We start from the raw sequence: 16422 nt of genomic DNA, 5'->3' as shown, positions 1-16422 counted from the left end.
AGTCTCCTTCAGCCAGATATCAGTGTTTGTGTATATTTCGCTTGCGTATCCTACGGCCGGGAAGAGGCTTGTCCTGTGATCGGGAAAGAGCGTGTTTTGAGGCCGGGAAGAGGCTTGTCTTGAGGCAGGGAAGGGGCGTGACCTGGAACCGAGAAGGGGCGTGTCCTGGGGGCAAGAATAGGTGCCCTGGGCCGGGAAAGGGCGTGTCTTGGGACAGGGAAGGGGCGTATCCCGGGAGCCAGGGAGGGGCGTGCCCTGGGAGCCGGGGAGGAGCGTGTCCTGGGAAAGGGGTGTGAGGATATAGCTGTCAGTTGCAGGTGAGGGGCTCCATCCCCTCCCTCCACCCATTACCACCATGCATTATTACACGTCTGTGAATGAATTTCAATCAAGTTTTCCATCACAGGTTCCCGCCGTGCCCACCACACCCACGATACCCACCCCACGATCCCCACACCCGCGGCAACCCACACCAAAGGCTCCCCACACCCGCGCTCCCACACTTGGGGTTTCCCAACACTCACTCCCCTTACTCTCACACCCTTGGATGATCAGAGATGATCACAGGCTGGAACACCTACTGGGAGATCAGTGCCGATGTTGTTGGTCTGCATCGCTGTATTTCATACTAGTCAGGGGCATGTATGTCAGTCCACTGACAATGGGAAATACGTCGATTCACTAACACGGGTATGTACACTGGTCCACAAACACAAGCAAGTACGTCAGTACATCTTGAGTGATTCTAATGTAGAGGACACTGTCCTGAGTTTCGAATACCTTGTAGAAGTAAACCTTGAAGTGCAGTGGGAAAGGAAATTAGAATGAACGACAAAGGAAATGATGGAGTACGTAGGTGAAGAGTACGAGAGGCAGAGAAATTCATACCCAGAAACAGAAAAAAACAATGTCAGGAACAGAGTCCTTGGCTTACCAAGATTTGCAGAGAAGCAAAAGTTAAAAGTGCAAGAGAATAAAAAATAGAAAGCTTATAATACAGAAAAGTACAGAAGCAAGCAGAAGAACCAGGCACGAATGTGAACTGATAAGAGAGGTTGAACGTCAATTTGAGAATGACACAGCATAGAGAGCCAAATCCAAACCAAAGCTGCAGAAGAGTGAAGGATGAATAGGTCAAGGAATACTTGCCAAGAAGAAAACAACGAATGTCTGTATAAGAACAGGTGTCGAAAAGGGAGAGTGTAACGAGTGGAGTTCTACAAGGGTCAATATTGGAGTCAGTACCATTCTTGAGGACATGAATATCATGATGGAACAAAAAGAGTCAAGAGGATTCGCTTTTCGCAAATAATGTGAAACTTATAAAGAAAATACAGTGTGCCAGGAAAGACCACAAAATAACCTAGACAAACTGCACGACTGGTTTGACAAGTGGCTGTTGGAGTTTAACCCCGGCAACTGTAAAGTTATGAAAAACAGGAGAAAAGAAGACCGCAGAGCACAGGCTTGGGAGGGAGTGAGTAAAGGCTGCAAATTTCACTTAAAGAAGCTCTCGAGGTGAGTATAGTCCTTAGTGTATCATAAAAGAATAGCTTCTGCTACAAAGACGTATCTGACAAATCTAAAATAAACTTTCAGAAACCTTAGCAAGGAGTTATTCACTACAGTATTTACGGTATATGTCAGACCCATACTGGAATATGCAGCACGAATATGGAACCCCCACCTCGTGGAGTATGTCAAAAAACTTCAAACAGTATAAAAGTTTCCAAGAGACTAGTCCCAGAGCTAAGAAGTATGAAATATAAGGAAAAACTAAAGGAGTTAAAAAAGATGACATTATAGAACAGGATGGCCAGGGGAAATATAATAACGACATACAAAATACTGCAAGGAATTGATAGGGTGAAGAGGGACACTGTTCGAGTGGCAGGTAACAAGAACACAAAGGCACAACTCTAAGTTAAAATCAGAGATGTCACAAGGATGTTAGGAAATATTTCTTCAGCCTCAGAGTGGTCAGGAAGTGATAAGACCTGTACAGCGAGGTGGCATGATCCATACGCAGTTTTAAGGATAGGTATGATAGTGTTCTTGAAGCCAGAAGAGAGCTTACCCAGCAGCAGTTAGCGGAGAGGCAGGGCCAAGAGGTGAGACTATCCCCTGCAATTACATATAGGTGAGTATTGGGATTTATGTCGCCTCAGACACAGGGATTTACATCTGTTCACAGGCACAAAGATGTACGTCGGTTCATGAACCCAGATTGTACGTCTGTGATGATGTCCTCTTGATAAAGTCGATTCGCCACAACTATCATATTTTGTGTCGATTACTCCTATATGTGTATGCACTTTTTTTTTTCATTCGTGTCTACGTGTTATCGTCTGATTTGCGATTTACGTATCTGGACTGCGGCGGTATTCCTACTTACCACGCCCTGCCACACCCTCTCTGATCCTCCTGCCTACCACACCCCCATCTCTCCGACCTTGTCTTTCAAACCTGCCTTTCCCCCTACCACACCTCCGCGACCCAGCTTTCCCAGACCTCCACCCATGGCTGAAAGAATTCACAATAACTTACACCCTGGTACAAGTACGGGTATGACAATACTACTAAGTGTGGAATAAAGACACAACTGCAACTCTTATGACAGGAGACGTTTTGCCCACTCAAGCGTTTTTAAGTCGAATACAGAGAACAGAAAAACTCAGAATATGTAGAATAATGAAGTCAGGTGAGCCTAGAGTTAGGTCCGGTGCGTCACTTGTTCATGTAAAGTGTAGTGACGTCAGGCTCGGTGATTAACACCAACAAGCATGCGAGAAGCCCCTGGTCTTTCTCATATAAGTGTGTAGTGAGGTAGGCTCAATTTGAGGCTTTCCTGAGATGCTAAAACTACCCAGGTTTTGGTCTCCTGTTTCTTAAACTACGACCTCAAGGTAGTAACATCTTTACACATTGTTTTCCTTCATGACCACCTTGGTATCTCAAATGCCGTTGTTAATTCCCGTGTATTACACAAGTGTTCTTCAAATTGTCTCTATTGCATGAGAATGTGTGATCATCAAAGTGCTGGTTCAAGCTCCTGGCTGTCTAACCAACATATACCTTATCACATCCACGGTATAAAATAACATAGACACCTGTGCTAATTTCTCCAGTCCTAGTTGGTCTTTCCGTAGTTAAATCCTTAATGGTTAACAAAGTGGTCACACTCATTTTATTACTAGCGAGAACTTTGGTAAAAAAAAAATGACTATCTGGTTAACAGAACGAACGATGCACAAGTAGGTGACCATTCCCGCGTGCCCGTCCGTCTCCTGCAGTCAGAAGTGAAGTGTGGGTGACAGTTAAAGCGTTTGAACACTTGGATAATGTGATTACGTTCCTTTTAGAAGAACTGTGAGCTGCAAATTCTATTCCAAAGTAGAACCTGATGAAGAACTTCTTAGTCAGTGTATCATGGTGAAAGTAAAAATGCAGCAGGGTGTCTTTGTTCGTGGGTTTCCTGGACATTCTGAAGGTGAGTCTGTGCCCATTTGTGCCAAGTAGAACATAAAAGAATGGAAGTTTACTGTTCTTTCCTTCGTCTAGTGGCGAAGCCAGGATTTTAGTCTTGGGGAGAGGGACTTTAGTCAGGATTTTAATTTAGGGGGGCTTAAAAATAATGAGGTGCTGAAAAACTTAAAGAAATCGTTTTTAAAAACACAAGATTTTCAGTACCTGCATGAATGTGAAATTTCTTAAATTATCGTGCTTTCATGGTCACTGGTCAAGAATAATACAGTGAAAATTAACTATTAATTGAAAATAAAACTAATAAGTACTTGGAGGGGCGACTTTAGCCCCATTAGGCGAACCCCCTCCTTGGCTGTACCACTACTCTACGCTGTTAATCTTGGCAAGCACAATATTAATATCCAAACGTTTAGGCACGATAACCGAAACACCATCCACAGCCTTGCGGCTGCCTTGATTGGAGCTTCTGACACAGCAGCCCGAAACCTCGTTTTAACATCTCAGGATTATAATCATGGGGAAGCACTAAACCCGTAGAATTACACAGCGCACGTTATGGAAGGTATTCAGGCTCAATTCAGGGAACCGGAAGACATATCAAGGAACTTCCCTTGAGGGGTAACATCTCAGGAGCGCTGGTCAACCCGATTCTACCCGGACACAAACACTAAACAAGCAGTTGACGCACGCTGACCCTACCTACCTCACCTGACTTCCTTGAATTTTTTCTCGACACTGGCTTGAAAAGGCTTCCCGTAGGCAAACCGTCTACTAATTAAAAGTTTTAAGAATAGTATTTGTATTTATATCTCACGCTTTGAAAAGGAAACTTTAGACAATATTTCAAGTCTATCTTGAATCTTTATCCGAAACGTCATCTAATATTTCTTCCCTAAGTGTGTTATTTGTGAGAGTCCCACCCGTATTCCGCTACATCTGTCCAATCTTGCAAACTACACACACCCCACTACCTCTCCCACGCTCTTTTAACAAAATTTTCGGAAACTATTGAGTGCAGATTAAATAAAAGCAGAATTTTCCCGTTTTGGACAAGAAGTCAGAAAGAGAGCTATTAATAAAGTGTGAAGAAAGTACAGATTGAGTGATACAATAAGTAGGGTGGAAGTTGGAAAAGCAGCAGGAATAGACTGGGCTAACACTGAAATTCCGGAAGTGCTGGTATGGTTGGTGTGTTTGTTCAGCGTGTGTATGAATGAAGAATAAATATATTACTAAGGACTGACAGAGAGCATGTGTAATTCTTTTGTATTTAAGAGAAAGGAATCAAGAGAAAGAATTATAGAATATAAGCTGGCCCAGTGGCTAACGCGACGGTCTGGAGTTTTGAGACTCTCTGACCGTGGGTTCAAACTCCACCCGTGGTATGGTTTGTTTGCAATCGTGTCATTACGATTTCGTGAGTTATAAGGAATATATTTATTAAGCATCACCTTGATTGACAGTGATGAGCAAGAGAAAGTACGGCTATAAAATAGCATACTGGATTTAGAAATGGAAGATAGTGTGGACTGCTTGTATTGATGCACGTAAATGAAACTGAAAGGAAATAGATGAGTAAGACACATGTGCAACCTCTCTTTGCTGCATTTATAGATTGACTGTAGTGAGATGACTTGTGTCCTGTGAAGAAGTTCTTAGTAGATTCTGTGCTAGTGCTGTTGAAGTGTTAAACACGTTTTTTTTTTTTTTTTTTTTTTTTTTTTTTTTTTTTTTTTTACTTTCGAACAGATGTATATTCAGGTGAAGACAGAGCTGGAGGAAGGTAGAAAAGAGATGCAATTTCCTACCAATTTCTTCGTTCTATTGCTAGACGAATGCGGTTCAGTATCGATGATACAAGGAAGCCAGTTATTGAAGATAAGAATGTTATAGTAGAAAGGGATTCTCAGAGAGCTGTATGGACAGGGATATTTTGTAACAGGAAAGGAAGAGGAGGCAGGAGGAAGGTTTTCCTGGGGCTGGGATAGAGGATATAAAAATGAAAATGAGACCAACTTCATTATGTGCTCCAGGGCTGGAAGTAATAAAGTTGCAACCTGACTTTAGTTAGGTGACATTCACTCTGTAACCTTATCCATGGACATTGGGAAATCTATTAGTGTTCGTAAAACTCATAACGTTTTGCTGCATTTGTTTCCCTGTATTAGTGTTTATCACTTTTACGAAATGACTGTGAAGTTTGAAAGTCTGCAAATTCATGACCTAATTTGTTACAGTATTTACATCTCAGACTCGTGTAGTTTACACTTGCGATTTTTATTCATCACTTGTGGCGTTCCCTATAGGAAAGTAACATTCGTTAATCCCTAACATCAGAAACACTACAAAAAATATTTTTTCTGATACTCTTTATCACCACTTGAGAATGGTTGTTCGAAAACTGTTCGTTCACTCGCTCAATTCCCAGCTCACTTCAAATGTGTCAGCCAACTTAGCTGCTTGAAACAAAGACTCGAGTTCATAAACCTCCAACAATGTACGAACTGTTGGAGTCATATAATAAATGAAATCACCAATACCACTTGCACCAGGTCACTAAAAAAATTAACGACTGCATATTTTCGACTGTTCACGATCAAACTCCATGTTAGTCTGCCCATGTCATCGTTCAGCTGGTTCAAACTTTCGCTACCAGTACTTGGATACGCTCAAAGCCCCCAACACATTCGATCTGATTACAAAATTTACATAATCATTGTCTGCTTTACCATGTAATGCTGTATGAACTGGTGCAGCCCAATGTTGCTTTGGTCACGCCAAGAATCGAGCCTGATCTTCCATCACTTCGAAACATTTCTAAAGTTCGGCTTCACCACATTCATTACAAAACTCTCCTGGCCTTCTCCTTATCATATTCCTCAGTAGCTATGGCCAACTGTTGTTAGCTAGTTTATAAACTGAATTTTGCTAATTCAAATGACAAATTCATTGCAGATAAGTCTTGATCCACCCTTGGCGCGAACCCACTTGGCTTTTTCCACAATACGACCAACGGGAACGATGACAAGCACCTTGTAAACCAACTTAGCCATTCCAGGAGAAAATTTAACTTTGTAGATAAATGGTTTATAGAACCGACAGGCTGATGAATTAGACACTTCTGCAGCACTTGAGTATCTTTATTGAGGAAACGTTTCGCCAATTTGATCAGTCCATCAATCTTGACTGATGGACTGATCACACTGACTCCAGGCTGAGGGACTGATTACCTCAAACTCCTGATCTTCAACTGAGTGAAGCCACTGGTTGGCGAAACGTCTCCTCAATAAAAATACCCAGGTACTGCACAAGTGTCTAATTCATCATCAAAACTTAAGTTGCGTTAGTTTCTTCAGCTGTTAACCTTCGCCCTTAAAACGATCCAGATAGCATGTGCCACACACACCAACAATGTTGAAGCGATATATGAGGCAGCGTCCGCAAAATCAAAGTCACTAACCTTCTATAACAACGATGCAAATAGAACATGCCACGCCAACAACGTTGAAGCGACAAATTAGAAAGAGCGTGCAAAATTAGAGATATCACCAACCTTTCAAGTCTCACAGTGACATTACTACTTACACAGAAACAACTCAGAAACTCAAATAGCCACGATGTACAATATCTACAATTAGGATAAGCAGCTGTCACGAACTCCAGCACTTGTGTTGAAGGCCTGCAGTACTGGGTTCTAGTACATATAAGCGACGGCCAGTAACAATTACAAATATCATTCAGAAAAGGAGTTCGACTCAGATAGAACTTGTGTGACTCATTATATTTATCCTTCCATTTCCAGATCCCTGTGTAAAATATTTAAAAATATGCAAAGATTATAACACATGCCAACGTAATGAAAACAGTGAACAAAAATATGATAACGCGCCAGAGGTCACAACAGGATATATGGCAAGTGACATTCTGAGTCTAGTTCAGGGAACTACTACCTAAAGAAGCAATCAAACCATCCCCAGACAGGTCAAAATTCCATAACAACTACTACTCTGGTTACCATGCTTAAAGCTGGCAAAGACGACTTCAGGAATGTGGCTGGCCTTGTGCGCGTCGAATAAAATATATATGCACTTGGCGCAAACAGCATATTTTTGTACGAGTCCGTATCCTTCTGACTGAGTCTGGCTGTATCATGGTGAATTTATGGCAAAATGCAGACAAATGAGTTAATATAAAGACATTTGTATCAGAACAAATCTATTACACAAACAATTAGTCTAATAAAAGCAAGCTCTGCTGCAAGTGCCTTTGCATCGCTCTACTGCAGCAATATTTGCTATTTTTTGGAAAGTTGGAAAAATTTTTTTAGTCTCTGGTTGTATAGTCTCATTAAGCTGATATTTATAAATTAGTAAATATTCATTAAAACAATCCACAAAATGACAAAAAAGGGCACAATACCATGACTGGAACGATACACAGATAACCCGCACATAGAAGAGAGGAGCTTACGACGACGTTTCGGTCCGACTTGGACCATTTCCAAAGTCACACTAACCAGAAGTTGAGCAGGACGGCTATATATAGGCTACCACCACTACCTCTTCCTGCCTATATATAGCCGTTCTGCTCCACTTCTGGTTAGTGTGACTTTGTAAATGGTCCAAGTCGGACCTATATATATATACATTTTTTTTTTATCACACTGGCCGATTCCCACCAAGGCAGGGTGGCCCGAAAAAGAAAAACTTTCACCATCATTCACTCCATCACTGTCTTGCCAGAAGGGTGCTTTACACTACAGTTTTTAAACTGCAACATTAACACCCCTCCTTCAGACTGCAGGCACTGTACTTCCCATCTCCAGGACTCAAGTCCGGCCTGCCGGTTTCCCTGAACCCCTTCATAAATGTTACTTTGCTCACACTCCAACAGCACGTCAAGTATTAAAAACCATTTGTCTCCATTCACTCCTATCAAACACGCTCACGCATGCCTGCTGGAAGTCCAAGCCCCTCGCACACAAAACCTCCTTTATCCCCTCCCTCCAACCTTTCCTTGGCCGACCCCTACCCCGCCTTCCTTCCACTACAGACTGATACACTCTTGAAGTTATTCTGTTTCGCTCCATTCTCTCCACATGTCCGAACCACCTCAACAACCCTTCCTCAGCCCTCTGGACAACAGTTTTGGTAATCCCGCACCTCCTCCTAACTTCCAAACTACGAATTCTCTGCATTATATTCACACCACACATTGCTCTCAGACATGACATCTCCACTGCCTCCAGCCTTCTCCTCGCTGCAACATTCATCACCCATGCTTCACACCCATATAAGAGCGTTGGTAAAACTATACTCTCATACATTCCCCTCTTTGCCTCCAAGGACAAAGTTCTTTGTCTCCACAGACTCCTAAGTGCACCACTCACCCTTTTCCCCTCATCAATTCTATGATTCACCTCATCTTTCATAGACCCATCCGCTGACACGTCCACTACCAAATATCTGAATACATTCACCTCCTCCATACTCTCTCCCTCCAATCTGATATCCAATCTTTCATCACCTAATCTTTTTGTTATCCTCATAACCTTACTCTTTCCTGTATTCACTTTCAATTTTCTTCTTTTGCACACCCTACCAAATTCATCCACCAATCTCTGCAACTTCTCTTCAGAATCTCCCAAGAGCACAGTGTCATCAGCAAAGAGCAACTGTGACAACTCCCACACTATGTGTGATTCTTTATCTTTTAACTCCACGCCTCTTGCCAAGACCCTCGCATTTACTTCTCTTACAACCCAATCTATAAATATATTAAACAACCACGGTGACATCACACATCCTTGTCTAAGGCCTACTTTTACTGGGAAATAATTTCCCTCTTTCCTACATACTCTAACTTGAGCCTCACTATCCTCGTAAAAACTCTTCACTGCTTTCAGTAACCTACCTCCTACACCATACACCTGCAACATCTGCCACATTGCCCCCCTATCCACCCTGTCATACGCCTTTTCCAAATCCATAAATGCCACAAAGACCTCTTTAGCCTTATCTAAATACTGTTCACTTATATGTTTCACTGTAAACACCTGGTCCACACACCCCCTACCTTTCCTAAAGCCTCCTTGTTCATCTGCTATCCTATTCTCCGTCTTACTCTTAATTCTTTCAATAATAACTCTACCATACACTTTGCCAGGTATACTCAACAGACTTATCCCCCTATAATTTTTGCACTCTCTTTTATCCCCTTTGCCTTTATACAAAGGAACTATGCATGTTCTCTGCCAATCCCTAGGTACCTTACCCTCTTCCATACATTTATTAAATAATTGCACCAACCACTCAAAAAATATATCCCCACCTGCTTTTAACATTTCTATCTTTATCCCATCAATCCCGGCTGCCTTACCCCCTTTCATTTTACCTACTGCCTCACGAACTTCCCCCACACTCACAACTGGCTCTTCCTCACTCCTACAAGATGTTGTTCCTCCTTGCCCTATACACGAAATCACAGCTTCCCTATCTTCATCAACATTTAACAATTCCTCAAAATATTCCCTCCATCTTCCCAATACCTCTAACTCTCCATTTAATAACTCTCCTCTCCTATTTTTAACTGACAAATCCATTTGTTCTCCAGGCTTTCTTAACTTGTTAATCTCACTCCAAAACTTTTTCTTATTTTCAACAAAATTTGTTGATAACATCTCACCCACTCTCTCATTTGCTCTCTTTTTACATTGCTTGACCACTCTCTTAACCTCTCTCTTTTTCTCCATATACTCTTCCCTCCTTGCATCACTTCTACTTTGTAAAAACTTCTCATATGCTAACTTTTTCTCCCTTACTACTCTCTTCACATCATCATTCCACCAATCGCTCCTCCTCCCTCCCGCACCCACTTTCCTGTAAACACAAACTTCTGCTGAACACTCTAACACTACATTTTTAAACCTACCCCATACCTCTTCGACCCCATTGCCTATGCTCTCATTAGCCCATCTATCCTCCAATAGCTGTTTATATCTTACCCTAACTGCCTCCTCTTTTAGTTTATAAACCTTCACCTCTCTCTTCCCTGATGCTTCTATTCTCCTTGTATCCCATCTACCTTTTACTCTCAGTGTAGCTACAACTAGAAAGTGATCTGATATATCTGTGGCCCCTCTATAAACATGTACATCCTGAAGTCTACTCAACAGTCTTTTATCTACCAATACATAATCCAACAAACTACTGTCATTTCGCCCTACATCATATCTTGTATACTTATTTATCCTCTTTTTCTTAAAATATGTATTACCTATAACTAAACCCCTTTCTATACAAAGTTCAAGCAAAGGGCTCCCATTATCATTTACACCTGGCACCCCAAACTTACCTACCACACCCTCTCTAAAAGTTTCTCCTACTTTAGCATTCAGATCCCATACCACAATTACTCTCTCACTTGGTTCAAAGGCTCCTATACATTCACTTAACATCTCCCAAAATCTCTCTCTCTCCTCTGCATTCCTCTCTTCTCCAGGTGCATACACGCTTATTATGACCCACTTCTCGCATCCAACCTTTACTTTAATCCACATAATTCTTGAATTTACACATTCATATTCTCTTTTCTCCTTCCATAACTGATCATTCAACATTACTGCTACCCCTTCCTTTGCTCTCTCTCAGATACTCCAGATTTAATCCCATTTATTTCCCCCCACCGAAACTCTCCTACCCCCTTCAGCTTTGTTTCGCTTAGGGCCAGGACATCCAACTTCTTTTCATTCATAACATCAGCAATCATCTGTTTCTTGTCATCCGCACTACATCCACGCACATTTAAGCATCCCAGTTTTATAAAGTTTTTCTTCTTCTCTTTTTTAGTAAATGTCTACAGGAGAAGGGGTTACTAGCCCATTGCTCCCGGCATTTTAGTCGCCTCATACGACACGCATGGCTTACGGAGGAAAGATTCTTTTCCACTTCCCCATGGACAATAGAAGAAATAAAGAGGAACAAGAGCTATTTAGAAAAAGGAGAAAAACCTAGATGTATGTATATATATATGCATGTGCGTGTCTGTGAAGTGTGACCAAAGTGTAAGTAGGAGTAGCAAGATATCCCTGTTATCTAGCGTGTTTATGTCGTGCCGAATATGTAAAACTGGTCAAATAGCAAGAACTCATTTAAAATTAAGTCCTTTCTGAAATTTTCTCTTATACGTTTAAAGATGTATTTTTTTCATTAATGATAATGTAAAAAAAATTAATTTTGCTCCAAAATAATCTTAGAAAACTTACCTAACCTTATTATAACAAGAACAATTTATTTTAGCCTAACCTAACTAAATATATTTTAGATTTGTTTACAATAATTTAATACTAAACAAACACAGTGAAATATATTTTTTTCGTTAGGTTCAGAATGATTTTGGCGAGATTATTGCATACACAAATTTTCACTTGTCCTATATGGCAAGATGAACGTTGCTATTTAAGCCAAGAGCGCAAGTTCTGCCTATTCGGCACGACATATATATATATATATATATATATATATATATATATATATATATATATATATATATATATATATATATATATATATATATATATATATATATAAATTTATATATATAACAACACTGCGCTAGCCAAGGATTCAAACCCATGTTGTACTGGCCTGCCTCATGGTAAGCGAGAACCACATGACGCTTTAAACCACAGGATCACACAACCCTACAAGAATGAAATTAGCTTAGAAGCTCCCACACCTTCGTATGCAATCGGATGGCGGCCCAACAGCTAGCTCTGTGCTGGCTGCGCCATTCTTGTAGGGTTGGGTGGTCCTGCGGTTTAAAGCGTCATGTGGTTCTCGCTTACCATGAGGCAGGCCAGTACAACATGGGTTCGAATCCTTGGCTAGCGCAGGTGTTGTTATTGATCAATACCACTCGTTTGTGGTTACAATTATATATATATATATATATATATATATATATATATATATGTCGTGCCGAATATGTAAAACTGGTCAATTAACAAGAACTCATTTAAAATTAAGTCCTTTCTGAAATTTTCTTTTATACGTTTAAAGATATTTTTTTTCATTAATGTTAATGTAAAAATTTTTAATTTTGCACCAAAAGAATCTTAGAAAACTTACCTAACCTTATTATAACAAGAACAATTTATTTTAGCCTAACGCAACTAAATATATTTTAGAATTGTTTACAATAATTTAATACAAAGCAAACACAATCAAATATATTTTTTTCGTTAGGTTCAGAATGATTTTGGTGAAATTGTTGCATACACAAATTTTCCCTTGTCTTATATGGCAAGATGAGCGTTGCTATTTAAGCCAAGACTGCAAGTTCTGCCTATTCGGCACGACATATAATATATATATATATATATATATATATATATATATATATATATATATATATATATATATATATATATATATATATATATATATATATATATATATATATATATATTGAAAAAAATATATCTTTAAGCGTATAAGAGAAAATTTTAAGAAGGATTTAATTTTAAATGAGTTCTTGCTAATTGACCAGTTTTACATATTCGGCACGACATATCTATATATATTGTATATATATATATATATATATATATATATATATATATATATATATATATATATATATATATATATATATATATATATATATATATATATATATATATAGTATGTCGTGCCGAATATGTAAAACTGGTCAATTAGCAAGAACTCATTTAAAATTAAATCCTTCTTAAAATTTTCTCTTATACGCTTAAAGATATATTTTTTTCAATAATGTTGATGTAAAAATTTATAATTTTGCACCAAAAGGAACTTAGAAAACTTACCTAACCTTATTATAACAAGCGCAATTTATTTTAGCCTAACCCAACTAAATATATTTTAGATTTGTTTGCAATAATTTAATACTAAACAAACACAGTGAAATATATTTTTTTCGTTAGGTTCAGAATGATTTTGGCGAAATTATTGCATACACAAATTTTCACTTGTCCTATATGGCAAGAAGAGCGTTGCTATTTAAGCCAAGATCGCAAGTTCTGCCTATTCGGCACGACATATATATATATCAATAACAAAACTGCTACTAGCCAGGGGATTGTACACGTGTTGTTTTAGCATGCCTCATGGTGAGCGAAAATTCACGGCACTCTAACCCACTGGACCATATAATCCGAGAAGAATCATGCACCCAGCAGAGCTAAGTGTTGTACCGTGATCCGAGGACATACAATGGTGTGGGTGCCTCAGAGCTAATTTCATTCTATTCTGCTGGGTACGTGATTCTTGTAGGATTGTATGGTCCAGTGGGTTAGAGCGTCGTGAATTTTCGCTCACCATGATGCAGCCTAAAAGAACATGGGTTCGATCCCCCCAGCTAGTCGCAGCGTTGTTACTGATTAAATACCACTTGCTCGTGGTTAAGATTATATATATATATATATATATATATATATATATATATATATATTTATGTCGTGCCGAATAGGCAGAACTTGCGATCTTGGCTTAAATAGCAACGCTCTTCTTGCCATATAGGACAAGTGAAAATTTGTGTATGCAATAATTTCGCCAAAATCATTCTGAACCTAACGAAAAAAATATATTTCACTGTGTTTGTTTAGTATTAAATTATTGCAAACAAATCTAAAATATATTTAGTTGGGTTAGGTTAAAATAAATTACGCTTGTTATAATAAGGTTAGGTAAGTTTTCTAAGATTCTTTTGGTGCAAAATTAAAAATTTTTACATTAACATTAATGAAAAAATATATCTTTAAACGTATAAGAGAAAATTTTTAGAAAGGACTTAATTTTAAATGAGCTCTTGCTAATTGACCAGTTTTACATATTCGGCACGACATTATATATATATATATATATATATATATATATATATATATATATATATATATATATATATATATATATATATATATATATATATATGCAATAAGATCACAGTAAATAGGTGATTTCAGAATATGCAAAATAACCACTCTGAAAGAATAGAGAAATTCCAAGTGCTTTCGTGACTACTCACATTATCAAGGAACTATGAAAGTAAAGCATCCAAGGAAGCTATATAAGGGGTCTGGCCAGCACCTCACTATCAGATCCCACAACGGTTAAACACCTGACGCGCGCCGACCCAACTTGGATAGGTCCTTTGCACAACTCACCCATAAACTATTCTACCCAAGAAAATTTAAAAATTATTATTTGTCCAGTGTATTATTAAATTCTTCCCAAATTCTATTAATTATAAATGGATCTAATTTATATAAACCAAAGGAAATATTCATATTATTGTCAAAACTGCTTTTTATGAAACAAGATTCAATTATATTCCTGTCGACCATGGACTTGCTTGATACTACTTTCTCAACTTTTTGAAAATCAATTGGATGGTTAAAATCTCTTACATGAATAAATAGAGCATTGGAATCTTGTCCAGTTCTAATGCTATATTTATGTTGTTTTAATCTTAGTTCGAGATTTTTACCAGTTTGACCGTAATAAACTTTATCGCAAATTTTACAAGGAATCTTCTAGACACATCCATCAGCATTTTGGGGGGAATTCTTTATCAAAAGTTTTTTTACTGTATCAAGATTTTTGAATACAACTTTAATATTAAAAGTCTTAAGAAGAGAAGGCATATCAACCAAGTTTTCATATATATATATATATATATATATATATATATATATATATATATATATATATATATATATATATGTGTGTGCGTGTGGTGCCGAATAGGCAAAACTAGTCAATTAGCAAGAATTCACTTAAAATTTTCATTTATACGTTTAAAGATATATTTTTTTCATTTATGTTAATGTAAATATTAATACTTCTTTTTACCAAAAGAACCTTCGAAAACTTACCTAACATTATTATAACAAGCGCAATTTAACTTAGCTTAATCCAGCTAAATATATTTTAGATACGTTTACAACAATTTAATAATAAACAAACAAAAAGAAATATATTTTTTCGTTAGGTTCAGAATGATTTTTGCGAAATTACTGCATACACAAATTTTCGCTTTCCTTATTCTGTAAGAAGAGCGTTACTTTTTAAGCGAAAATCGCAAGGTTTACATATATATATATATATATATATATATATATATATATATATATATATATATATATATATATATATATATAAATTTTTTGATTAAAATATGTAAATCAAAAAGTGCAAAACGCAAAAAAAAGTTGTAAAAACTATGAAAAACTGAAGAAAAAACTGTTTACGATAATATGAAAAAGGAAACGTATATACATACATATATTCAAAAGATATGGGCGGAGTATATGACAAGGGGTGTAGACGACACGGCAACTAGGGTGAGTGAATATGAACATGCAAGAGGGTGGGCCAAATATTAGTAACCAGAGGAGCATGGCAAAAGGCAGTTGAGAGCAGCAAGCAGAGGGAGAGATAAAAGCTAAATGATAGAGTTGTTGGTCACAGTCAAGACAGGGAAATAGTTATTTTATTTACAAATCACTAGAACCATTTGGTTATTCAATGCCTTACATATATTACATTTCTAACATTATTAAATTTACAGACTCGCCATCAACTTGTTACTGTCATGATCAACTCTCTCATACAACTCATAACCATAAGGCAAGTAAAATTATTCAAATTCTACTTTTTATATTCCACAAAAACTAAACAGTTCTCTTCGTGTCATTGGCAGTGTCAACAAAGCTACACAAAACAAGAAAATATCCCACCAAACTGTGGGGACAGTGCCATTCCTCACCAAGGAAACTCTAGCCCCACACACACACACACACACACACACACACACACACACACACACACACACACACACACACACACACACACACACACACACACACACACACACACACAAGGCAAATCTTGTGCCACA

General features: G+C 38.1%; 1 protein-coding gene across 1 annotated transcript in view; it reads left to right on the top strand.

Moving 5' to 3' along the window:
* Positions 1-3335: 3335 nt before the first annotated feature.
* Positions 3336-16422, top strand: part of Zfrp8 (Zinc finger protein RP-8) — a 419773-nt gene continuing 406686 nt past the window's right edge. The window contains exon 1 of the mRNA XM_070095399.1: positions 3336-3490. The gene's annotated coding sequence lies outside the window, so the exon portion shown is untranslated. The remainder of the gene's footprint in view (positions 3491-16422) is intronic.

The sequence above is a fragment of the Cherax quadricarinatus genome, chromosome 50, assembly GCF_038502225.1.
Source record: "Cherax quadricarinatus isolate ZL_2023a chromosome 50, ASM3850222v1, whole genome shotgun sequence".
Taxonomy (NCBI): domain Eukaryota; kingdom Metazoa; phylum Arthropoda; class Malacostraca; order Decapoda; family Parastacidae; genus Cherax; species Cherax quadricarinatus.
Note: the sequence above shows the minus strand (reverse complement) of the source record. Positions and strands in the feature narration are given on the sequence as shown.